The following is a 12579-nucleotide window of genomic DNA, read 5'->3' on the forward strand; positions in this document are numbered from 1 at the left end:
TTTGAGCCATCGGATTTCAACACTAATATCTTCATCTGTGTCTGAAGATGGTCTTACGGGTGTTGAACGACATTAGGGTAAGTAATTAATGACATCATTTTCATTTTTAGATGAACTAACTCATTAAGTACAACATCTGTTCTTGAGGCAGCTTCAGTCTTTCAGGGGGACGACCCATAAATGCCTCCTCACTTTGTGTTCTCTGGTAACGTCTGTGTCTCTGAGGGAAAGCAATGAGATAGAGACGGCTGGAATAGCGCCCTCTCGTAATTGCTCTTGAAGTCCTATTAAGCGTGCCTTTGGCAGAGAGTTGGTCGTTTGGTCGTCTGCCCCAAACTGCTGAATAAATTATACCAGCAGTACAAAGAGTCTCATTCACTACGAACCAAAGTGTTCTTACTTGGGAGCTCACGCAACATTTCTGCCCGATTCACTACAGCTGGAGTGTCACTAACACTGAATGTTCAGCGTTGGACGCAGTATCATGCAGGTTCAAACACTTGATCCTGGCCCAGCTGGCAGCTGCACACATTTGCTCAATGGGAATAACCTTAAACAAGACACCAGGTGAAGCCATGGCCTATTCACACAAAATGAGCACAGACACATTTAGAGGGCACTTTGTCTAAGCTATGATATGCCTTGACAATCCTGTGTGAAAGCCTTTGACTAAATAAAAGCCTAACCTTAAAGGAACTGTTTGTAAGAAATGTATTTCAATGAATCATAAAATGGCCCTGATATGTCGCTAGACATTAAGCAATCATGTAAATGTTAAATACTTCTATCACTGTCAAAAGTAGTCCGGCCAGGATATTGTCATTTAAAAGTTGTTGTTGCAGCTCAACTGATGTTGATGTTTTGGCCTGAAGCTCCGCCCTCCACCTATCGACCAATCACAAAGTCAGTAGTGTTTCGGCATCCGGGGGGAGGGGGATACACCGCTCTGCATTCATTTGAAGGTGATTGCAGTACCGGTTTTGTCCACAATCTTACATACATTATTCCTTTAATTTTGATTAATTTTATTCCTTTAATTTTGTTGATATAAACTAGTAGGACAAATGATTTGCACTTTCAATAGATGCATCAAAGCATTCTGGAACAGGCCTCCTTCAGACTATGTGTTCCTTTCAGGGGAATGACCCATAGTTTTCAGATGTAATATTATTCCGCCTACACTTGAGACACGATCTCTGTGCACCAGGAGATGCCTAGCCTTTGCCTCTATTAGAATGGGCCAAGCAAAGGGGGCTGTGCCAACATGGAACAATATTGCTCTAAGGATGAGGTGAACTCGATGAAAGATTTGAGCTTGGGAGGTTCGGTCTGGCCTCGATCCATAGAGGAGTAATTATGGCTGAACAGAAACTGACCAATGAAATCATCAGGGTGGGCTTTAGACGATGATGGACAGATGATCAACAGTAACGTAATCATCACGTCATCAAAGGGGCTTGGGTTGAATTTGTTCAAATCCTAAACGGAGAGCTTGTTCATATCTGCATTCACCTTCACTATTTCTCTCAGAAATGATAATCATGTTGGGTAAGTATTCTGTGTATCCTTAAATTATTTTCTTTTTTTACAACACCGGCAAAGATCGTTTATTCCAGCACGCGTGCAGACAGGGTTGCCAAGTTTTTACAACAACACCCGCCAACTACTAGCCCTAAACAAGAGCTTCTCGGGGGGTTCTCCGGGGGAAAAAAATGTGTTTGGGGGATAAAATGTGTTATTTTGGCAAGGTTCTGTTGACAACTAATGCTATGCATCGCTCCGTTGCTCTGATTGGTTGTAGGTCTGTCCAATTGAGGTCTTTCCTGGTTCGGTTGAAACGCACAGCACAATGGAGCAGCATCAGACTCATATTCTGACTAGAACTGAGTATGACCACGTCAGGCTATGAAAGATGTACACCTGGCTAAGGGCAAGACAGTAAATCTAATGGCGTGAAACTTGCAATTCACATTTTCCTGCAATGTGAACAGAACTACAACAATTCTGCCAAATCATACCCCTTGTTGTGTAGCAGCCCACTTTAAATTAAATGGGTCAACTGATGTATAAAGGTGAAATTGGCTGTTGTCAATTCCACTAAGAAATTGTTTCTGCTGGGAAGGCAACAGGCACTTTATGTGAGACAGACTGGGAGTAAAGACGCCTACACACAAGAGTTCACGCCGTTACAACGCTGCAAATCCATTGATTTCAGGGGGATGTTCAGGGGATAAGAGCTGCTGTATTGTGGAAAGCACTACACAAATAAATTGACTTGATGTGGGTATCTTTTGACCAATCAATCTCTAGAGGGGCAGGTCCAATTGGTACTTTTAGTGTTTCCTATACATTGATTTATTTGTAGCGGCTCACCACAATATCAACATCGACCGCCACAAATAGATGTGTGGACCATAAAACGTATCCATTCCAATCGGTCAAACACTATGTTTGAGCTTTCTATGGCATGTAAGCTGCTCAGTCTTATCCTCTTCATTCATGAGGTTTCGACATATAAGCGTTCATGTTGGGACAGTTAGCAAGCACAAGATTTAGTCGGCATGTCCTTGTTTCTCCATTGTCTCAGTGGATAAAAGCAGTTGGTAGAAGTCAGTATTTTGTGTCTGGATTCTGATAGCTGTGCAGACACGCGTCAATAAAATGATTTTCCTTTAGATAGCACACAGTTAGGAAAGGCAACCACTTATGGCATGCCTTTGTGAGCTGAGGTACTCATATTAGGTGGGTAGTCAATTTCAAAATGAGGGGGAAAATTACTTTTAAAAGTAATGTGTTACAATATTGTGTTAATAAGCCTCAGGCTAAAGGAAAAGCACATTCACTCCTGTACAGTAGAGGGCACCCTTCAAACAAACCTTTCGGCTGTGCTGCCATTCTGGACCGCAGAAGAATAGGGTGCAGGACAAAGGCCCTGTTTATGTCTAAATATCAAAAAATTCTTAAAACAAGAAACATTTACTAGACAAGTAAAACGTATTATCTTGTTTTGGGGGAAAAAATACTGTTTTAAGAATTTTTAGATGTTTGGACAAGAAACAAGACAAAAATACTAAAGTAAGAAAAGCATTTTTTGCAGTTTACATTTGTGGCATAATGCCGCTTTGAAGAAGGCTCCTGCAAAAGTGCGCTTTGAGGGCGCATACTGACCGCAAAGCGCAAAGTGTTCACGAGCACCCTTCTGAAACCTAAAATGACAAATGCGACACCCTTAACTGAGACTTCTTACAGCTCTTACAGGTTGTTGGCCTTGTTTGTTTCGTTGCTTTTTATTGCTCTCCCCTTTTTTGTAAGTCGCTTTGGATAAAAGCGTCTGCTAAATGATTAAATGTAAATGTAAATGTAAATGTTAAGTCTCATGGACTTAATGGACACGTGCACACTGCAGCCATTTTAAGTCCAATTTAAGTGTACCATTTGGGACAAGATAGTTCAAAACTCTTACTTTAGCAAAAAAAAAAAAAAAGAAACACAAATGTGATGTTATTCTAAAGGCATTTTTGCATGTTCATAGCCTATGGCTGAATTAGATCAGGTCAGCAGCAAAGACATTGGTAAATAAAGTAAGATTAAATACATAAACAAGCTAAATTATCTGCTAGTGGGGTAAGAATAAAAACATCTGATTGAAATCTTATTTTTCTTACTCCACTGGCAGACCATTTTGAATGTTTTAAACTAAAACTCATTTCATTTTGATTTTATTTTCCAGAAAACAAGAAAACATATATTTTAAAACATCTAAAAACGTCTTGATTTAAGAATGATTAGATATTAGATATTTTGACTGGAAACAAGACGCGAGTCATATATCAAAACGGTCTTAGTTATGCAGCAAAGCTCCAAGCATGGTGGAGGATCATTTAAATAAACATTTAGGTGGAGGATCATTTTCAGCATTCTGTTCAGCAAGTTCAGGTTGCAACAAAGTTAAAGAGGACAGACCAAACGGGAATATTACATTACACCGACAATAAGCCAAAACCACTCTGGGAAGCTGTGCAATGGAGGAAAGTTGTGCTGGATTCAAGGCTAATCTTGCTGTGATGATAGACAATAATACTGGTATGATAATTATGTCATGATAAAGTCTAGCTAATCCCTACTTGACATCATCAAGTTACTTTACATTTTAAATGTCTGTGGAGGAGCTCTGAGCTCATATATGGCTTAGAGTGTCAACTTTCTGGAAACATGCATCACTTTGGTATTTGTTACTTATTAACACTAAAAAGTAACTTATTTACACTAAATTACTCTGGAACCATTTCCGCCCAAATTGTGAAAAGCTTCCGCCCAACAAAAGCCAAATTGAAAACCCACATACAGTGGTCTAAAGTGCACAATTTAGGTGTCATTTTACAGGAAACCCTTTGAAGTTACATAATAAACACTGCTAAAATGTGATGAAAATGTAAGTATGTATGTTGTCTGAGCTGTAATAAACCCAAAAAAGAGGCGCTGTTTGTTTATAAATTCATTTTTGAAAGTGTATATCTCAGGCCCTGTGCTCTAGCACCCTGCAGACAGTTCTGGCTGTTTGCACTAGATGGCAGCACATGTGTGTTATGTAACCTCAAAGGGTTTCCTGTAAAATTACACCAAATTTGTACCATCGTATGAGGGTATGGGAAGCTTTTTAATTTGGGTAGGCCAAATCCAGGAGGAAATGCCCAAAAATGGTCTCAGAGCTAAGGAGGTTGATTTGTGTAGCTAGCAAGAGAACTCCAGAAAACCATGGGCATGTACTGAACAACATGGCGATGCAGTTAGACAAGCATTAAGCACCGAGCCAGCCAGGCCCAAGATGGGAATGCAAGGTCTTTTCAGCAAGGATGATAGATTTAGCGCTAGCTAGAGAGGCTTTAGTTGGCTTGGCAGACGGTGCTTCATCAGGTGTCTTCTAATTAATCAATACAAGCTTTGTTTTCGCTACTAAACCAGTTAGAAGCCAGCAGATAAACAGACCCATTACACAAAGCGGCTTACAGCACTGCAACAATATCTATCTATCACTCACTCAGCTCAGTCAGTCAGAAGCTTTAATGGCTGAATGAGCCACGGTTAATCTCACTCAGGTAAAAACACTTTTAATGGGATTACACAGTCCATCCATACACACACACACACATTACTAATGGGTCATTCCATGTCAAATCAACCAAATTTCAGAAACTCAAATTTAGTTTTGATTTTGTTGATTTTGGAAGCCAAAATAATAAATGTAACAGATGTAAATTTACTGGGTATTTTATCATGGGGGTCAAAATTACAGTTTTCACATGAGATTTTGGAGCCAAATTACAGGGGGGTAAAAATGACTTTAGAAAGATGGCAGCATCATTGTTTTATTTTGTACACAACGATTGGCGGGTATATTATTAAAATCAGTGTACTTTAGCAATCTTTGTTGCGTTATATGTCAACTGTGACTGCTCAAAAATGGGGAAAAAGGTGTTGTGTTTTCCCCCCAAGTTTGCATGCCTGTAACTCAAGAGTTATTAAATATATCTTAATATCCTTTTAGATGTAGGTTTTTAATAAACATTTCCTTTGGTATCTTGATTTTAAAAGCCCTATATGGTTCAATCCCAGAGATACGGAGATCTTAAAGTGGCTCCATGAGTAAATTGTGGGTCGTGGGACCAAATGTGGGTCACTTTGCATACAGCTGATGCTTTTGTATCTCGTTTTTTTTTTTTTTTTTTTTTTTTAACCCAATTGCATAAAATATAGTGCCATAAATATTGTTTTTCCAAAGTTTGCATGCCTGTCACTCAAAAAGTATTAAATATATCTCAATGTGATTTTAGATTCTGGTTCTTAAGAAACGTTTCTTTTTACAAATCTTCATTTGCCGGGCCCTATATGGTCCAATACCAGATATTCTGTATGTGGGAATGTTTAATAATAATAAGCAGTGAATCTTAAAGGAAGTGTATGTAAGATTGTGGCCAAAACAGGTACTGCAAACACTTTCAAATGACTGCAGAGCGGTGTATCCCCCTCCCCCCGGATGCCGAATCACTACTGACTTTGTGATTGGTGGATAGATGGAGGGCGGAGCTTCAGGACATCAGTTGAGCTGCAACAACAACTTTTATATGACAATTTCCTGGCCGGACTACTGTTGTCAGTGATAGAAGTATTTGAAACGAACATGATTTCTTAATGTCTAGTGACATATCAGGGCCATTTCTAAGAACAATAGTCTCAACTGAGTACACAACACAGAGAGAGAGAGAGAGAGAGAGAGAGAGAGAGAGAGAGAGAGAGAGAGAGAGAGAGAGAGAGAGAGAGAGAGAGAGAGAGAGAGAGAGAGAGAGAGAGAGAGAGAGAGAGAGAGAGAGAGGGGCTAGGATTACTGCTTTCTCTCATACAACACACATGTACACATCTTACAGGCTGTCCGACAACAGGCACACGAGTCCTACTCCATTTCTGTGTCAAATTCTCCTCAAACTTTCATGGGGCTGAAGAACAATCCTGTTATAGTCTGGCTGTGAGAAACTGACACGCTCTGTTGTTTACACATCCCGCATGCAGTCACTCTATCCGCGTGTAACTACACCGCCGTGGCAACAGACTGACAGGTTAATGTGAGCGGGCTGCAGCTCTCTTTTGTTCTTAAAGGACTGAATATTTGACATGAGGCGGAAGGAGACGCCTCACCTGAGCTGAAATAAGCAGGGAAAGCTATCAGAGAGAACTGATAGTGTTATACAGATGATACAGACATGAACACACACACTTAAACACACAAGGACCAATCAGAAAAGCTCAACAGTACATGATCTGCCAGACAGAGCAAAAGTAAACTAACCTATGATGGATTGAGCTGGTCTAAGATGTCTTCCAGTCTGGCCAGCTAACATGCAGTAACTTTAGCCACACTTCAAGGACAATCGAAGTTATTATGAAATTACAAATAAAGATGAATTTGCCCCACTGTAAACCCTAACACTCAAAATACTTAATTGGTCTGAGTAGGACCAAATTACTTGAGTTTAATGAACTGTTATGAGTATTTCTATCTTTTTCTTTTGTGTTCACAATATATTTCCACTGTATTGAGCATATTTCAGTGTTTTGAGTTGTACAAACTCATTTCCTTTAATTTAGACTAAATTAAGTTGAACTGAAACCGGGCTGAATTTCCCATCATGCTTTGCTATGTGTGTTTTTGGAGAGTTATGGTGACGAGTGGCACTGTTTAGTTTTAGAGCAGGTACGTTATATGTTTACATGTGTACAAGTGCTAGCCCATGGTATTGGTACCATTTTAGCAAATTAGCATTTTCTGAATTAGTTTGGTATAGCTTAAAAAATGTTATTCAGCTTTTTTGAGTCCTGACAACTTATGAGGGTTTACAGTGAAGTAAATAACTAATTTGATTCACAAGAACTCAAAAAAAAAAGAAGTTAACTAAACTAAATATTGTATGTTTTTTGCAATCCACATGTATGAGTTAGCTAATTAACAATTAGTATGCATGAGTACTACAAACTCAAAACTTGAAAGATCAGCTTACTTCAAATTGGGAACATCAACAAAAAATGTTTTTTTTTTTTTTTTTTACCTGAAATATTTTGAATTAGCCCAACTTATTCGTGTTTACAATGTACTTAAGTAGGTCAAAAAGTACTCTAAAGTTCAACTGACTGCATTTAATATAAATTAAACACTTAAATTTAATTTAGAATAGTGTTATTTTAAAGGTCCCGTCCTTCGCGATTCCATCTTTCAAACTTTAGTTAGTGTGTAATGTTGCTGTTGGAGCATAAATAATACCTGTAAAATTATAAAGCTCAAAGTTCAATGCCAAGCGAGATATTTTATTTAACAGAAGTTCCCTTTCAAAGCCTACAGCGAACGGCCGGTTTGGACTACACCCCTGCACTTCCTTCAGGAATGACGTCACTAGAACCGTTTGTTGACGAACCCTCCGCCCACAAGAACACGCAAAATAGGGGGCGTGGTCTCGTTGCTCTCCCACGTGGAGAAGAGCGCGCATTCAGCGCTTGCATCTCCCCGTTATGGTAAGAGGCGGGACCTTTCCGGGCAAAGTGCGCTAAGCTGCTGTCCAATCACAACACTGGAAGCGCTGGCCCAATCAGAACTCGTTACGCGTTTCTGAAGGAGGGACTTCATAGAACAAGGAAAGACATACTGTATCATTATTCATTTCCACTGAACTGAACTAGAGCTGAATTGCGATACCATTGTCTTCTGTAGAGCAGCTTCAGCAGAATTTCATTTGTTTCATAATCAATTAACATTAAGCAACATTAAGCAACATTTTATTTAACAGAAGTTCCCTTTCAAAGCCTACAGCGAACGGCCGGTTTGGACATGGTCTGAAGCTCATGCCGCAGGTGCACTTAGTCCACTAGTTTAAGGATGGAAAAAATGGTCGGCGCTCTAGGCTCACGGTCTAAAAAGGTTGTGCCTCGTCTCTTAATGAGTCATGGGTGTGTTTTGGGCGTAATGTGAAATAAACCAATCAGAGCCTCATCTCCCATTGCCTTTAAAGGGTCATGAAACCCCCCTGCTGCAGCGGTGTTTTTTCACACCTTCGATTTGAAAAGGCTTGTTAAAAGGGGAGTGGTCGGCTGTGAAAAGGTGGGATGGTATTGTGTGGAAAGAGGGAATGGTTTGCATAAATAGGGGAGTGTCAGTAGGTGCATTAAGATTAGCGATACCAACAGCAGCAGTTAGAGCGATTCTGAGACATGTTCTTGGTTCACTGTTTACCACAGTGAGATTAAATGAGGGATGAGTACAGCGGATGAGAGAGCTCTGAGTGGCGTGCAGCAGAGATCGCAAATCATTCAGCTCTTCAAACCAGCATAATTCAGTGAGAAATGAAAAATAAATGTTATTCTGCATGACGAAATATTTTGCAAACATGATGAAACTATATTTGTCCAAATATGCAGGCTGTTTGGCAAGATGACCAACGCGCCGACGTGATAAGAGAACGTGAACCACCCACGAACATGTGATGCGACAGAGATGTGTAATTCTAGATCGGGGTAAAAGCTAAGGGGTTTGAGGCTTCATAGTCTCGACCGCGCATCTGAAGCACAGAGCGATGCGCGCTGGGTTAATCTATATTTGTCCAAATATGCACACGGTTTCACTAAGAGCCTGATCACATGCGGTTTAGTGCATGTCTGTGACCACAAATAAAATGGAGAGGACGTGGCTTTTGATTCTTGTTGATATTTCATTAAAATATTGTTCATTGGCCTATAGATCGGTTATTTTGCACTCCTGAAATAAATTAGATAGTCAACGCTTGCAGGTTCGGCGTGCGATTCCTCAAGTTAATTTTACTTTACCGAGCCTTTGTAGCAAAGGCTTCCACAGACGGCGCCGGTTACAGCTCGCTCGGCGCCCTTTACGTTACTTCGTATCAGCATAACGCCTCACTTTCCTCCTTGACTTTTCCGCACGCTGCTTCCAAAACTTCCCCACCATATCTCTACAATAATGATGGAAGACGAGCCTGACAGAAGTGACTGTCTCATGCATATTAACTACATTATCTTGTATGCATACTACAGCGCAGGGATTGGACTGAATGAGCTTTATGTCATGAATATATATCGAGAATCGCTCGGAGCGGTCGACGTCAGCATGTGCCCAGCAGCCCATACTTGGGCCGAAAAGCCCGCGCTGACGTCAGCATTTGTGACGTTGCTCCGACTAAGCTTTTCAAATCGGAAGACAGAAATCGCTCTGAAAAATGCAAAAATAACCATTTTCACAAATGAATACCATTAATGAGTACCCTTAGTGTTTTCAATGATGTGCAGCCGATACATATCTGTTTATCTCAGAAAAAGTGTTTTGGGGTTTCATGACCCTTTAAAAGCCAGTTGTGCTCACACCATGGAGGATTCCCTGTTGACATGAGGAGAGACTGAACGCTTCTCCAGAGAGAAATCCTTTTATTTTGTACATTTAAAAATGTGTGTGTGCTGCTGCGCATCCCTGTGTGTGTAATAATCTGTGTGTATGTATGTGTTGTGCACCGCCTATGGGCTCATATTACTAACACACTCTTTAAATAACACTAAAATACTGCACTATTGACTTTAGAGCAGGTTTGTGTTGGTCAATGGCTCAGTCGTTTTCAGTTCCTCAAAATAGCAACGCTCCAACAATGCTCCTGAACACTCCTGGTTTTCAGACCAGACGCCCATGGGGGAACAGATGAGCCAGTGCATTTGATATTTACACAACGTGGAGCTGGACGTGACAATGATAACGGGCCTGACATCACATTGTGCTGTGTGTATGATAGGGCTCTCAGACTGGTTGTTACCGTGAAGCTGCATTCTGCCATCTCATATTGTAAGACATCACAGTTTTGCTGACTACCGTTGTGTTGTGAGTGTCTATGTTGACTAAAAATGTTGTCTAGGTAGGTTGCTCACTACAGTAGGTTTCACAAGGTTAGTCCATCAATCATTTCAGAAACTCTAAAAACTGTCTCGCAGCAAGGCAAGCAAACTAGAAACACGACAAGCCTGTGAAGGGTGGCAAACAACCCCGGCAGGAACAATGCAGCGAAGCCCACAGAAGTGTGATGCTCAGCAGGAAATGATGCGTGTGATGTCAGCAAAGACACTTTTCGCTGCCTCTGTGGGCCCTCTGCCTCTGTTCATTTACTCACAGAGCGTGCCGGTCTCTCTCTCTCTCTCTCTCTCTCTCTCTCTCTCTCTCTCTCTCTCTCTCTCTCTCCTCTCTCTCTCTCTCTCTCTCTCTCTCTCTCTCTCTCTCTCTCTCGCTCTCTCTCTCTCTCTCTCTCTCTCTCTCTCTCTCTCTCTCTCTCTGTGTGTGTGTGTGTGTGTGTGTGTGTGTGTGTGTGCGTGTGTTAGTGTCCTGCTCCATGCGTGGGTGATTTTGCCACAGCTTTTCTCAAGGCAACCCAGTGGTACCCTGCTGTCACCAAGGCAACCACGCAGATCATTGTGTATCTCCTTCCAGCACTGAATATGTCTTTCTGGATCATAGTTCGGAGCGGATTTTTGAAGTTTACAATAAATACAGTGTGGAAGTTATCTATCAGACAACATTTATGATGATATAATTAAAAAAGACCAAATCCTTTTGAGGTTGACCAGAAAGGTATATAATGGTTGTTTCAGTGAGTATAAGTATATGTTATGTTTGAAACATTTCAAGGTTTTGGGCTGCAATATCCTCCCTTGTCAAACCCTTAATAAACCTAAACCTAAGAAAGAAAGAAAGAAAAAACTACCATTTTATTACTTTTAAATACATTTCTGGTGTTATAGTGCACAAGTTTTATTCAAACGAAAAGACTACTCTTATTTTCTGTTTACGTCACCAAGGCCACATGGGCAGGAAAAAGTGAAAAGAAATTCTGTCTTTCTTCAGACAAAGTTATTGAATGGCTTTAGAAAACTGAAAAATAGTGCACGACTAGATTCTATGAACATCTCCTCTTGTGTTTAACGAAAGAATGAAAGTCTGGTTTAGGACGACATGGGGTATAGTTTTGGTAACACTTTATTTTATTGTCATTGTTACATACATTATAATGGCAAATGTTTTGGGACGCCTACTTTACCTGCACATGAACTTTATTGAATGAATGAATGAATGAATGAATGAATGAATGAATGAATGAATGAATGAATGAATGAATGAAGCATTAATGATGGGATCAATGACATCCTGTTCTTAATCCGAAGGGTTTAATATGGAGTTGGCACCAGTTGGAACAGGAAGGAGCCATCCCCAAAGTGTTCCCACAAAGTTGGAAGTATGAAATTGTCCAAAATGTCTTGGTATGCTGAAGCATTAAGAGTTCCTTTCACTGGAACTAAGGGGCCAAGCCCAACCTCTGAAAAACAACCCCCACACTATATTTACAATGGAACATAGACACTTTAAAATAAAGTGTAACCAAAGTTTGCATTCAGTTTCATTCTGTACTGACTATCTCTTTTACGACAACTGTCTGGCCCAGCATCATGAACAAACATGGCTGAATAAGACAGATGAGTGTCATGAGCGCAGGACGAGCTGTGAATGAAATCCAGCGAGTGCGAGAAGAGCTAAACATAGATGAGGCTGCTCTGGAGTGAACAGCTCCTCCTGGGCATGTAATGACCATGTGCTGACACTACAGAAGAGAGGAAGACACACTCCGGAGGGTAATTTGACGGTAAGCGGCAGTGCTGTTTCTGGGACGTAATTCCAGAGCAGAACAAATGAGTCACATCCCGGTGGGGAGAATTATTAGCCGCTGTGTTTTTGGAGGAACGGGGTGGGGAACCGTGTTCGGAGATTCAGTTCACCTTCACCGGACGGATGCGTTCGGGATTCTGAGGGACCAGGTGTCAAGATATTAACTTTATTTAGTAGCAGGTACAAAACTCTCTTTGACATACTGGGGCTAACAGCTTCCACTAGTGCAAACCCTCTTCCACCGTTACAGACCTACTTTCAGGATTTAGGATTTTAACCTGTTAACTGTCAGCCCCCTTTTTGAAAATATACATGAAAATTCACTATCCAAA

The 12579-nt window shown here is 40.7% G+C and overlaps 1 protein-coding gene across 2 annotated transcripts in view; it reads right to left on the reverse strand.

Annotated features, from left to right (window-relative positions):
• Positions 1 to 12579, reverse strand: part of prkcab (protein kinase C, alpha, b) — a 316495-nt gene that overhangs the window by 233950 nt on the left and 69966 nt on the right. The gene's annotated exons all lie outside the window — the stretch shown is intronic.

Source organism: Pseudorasbora parva, chromosome 2, assembly GCF_024679245.1.
Source record: "Pseudorasbora parva isolate DD20220531a chromosome 2, ASM2467924v1, whole genome shotgun sequence".
Lineage (NCBI taxonomy): Eukaryota > Metazoa > Chordata > Actinopteri > Cypriniformes > Gobionidae > Pseudorasbora > Pseudorasbora parva.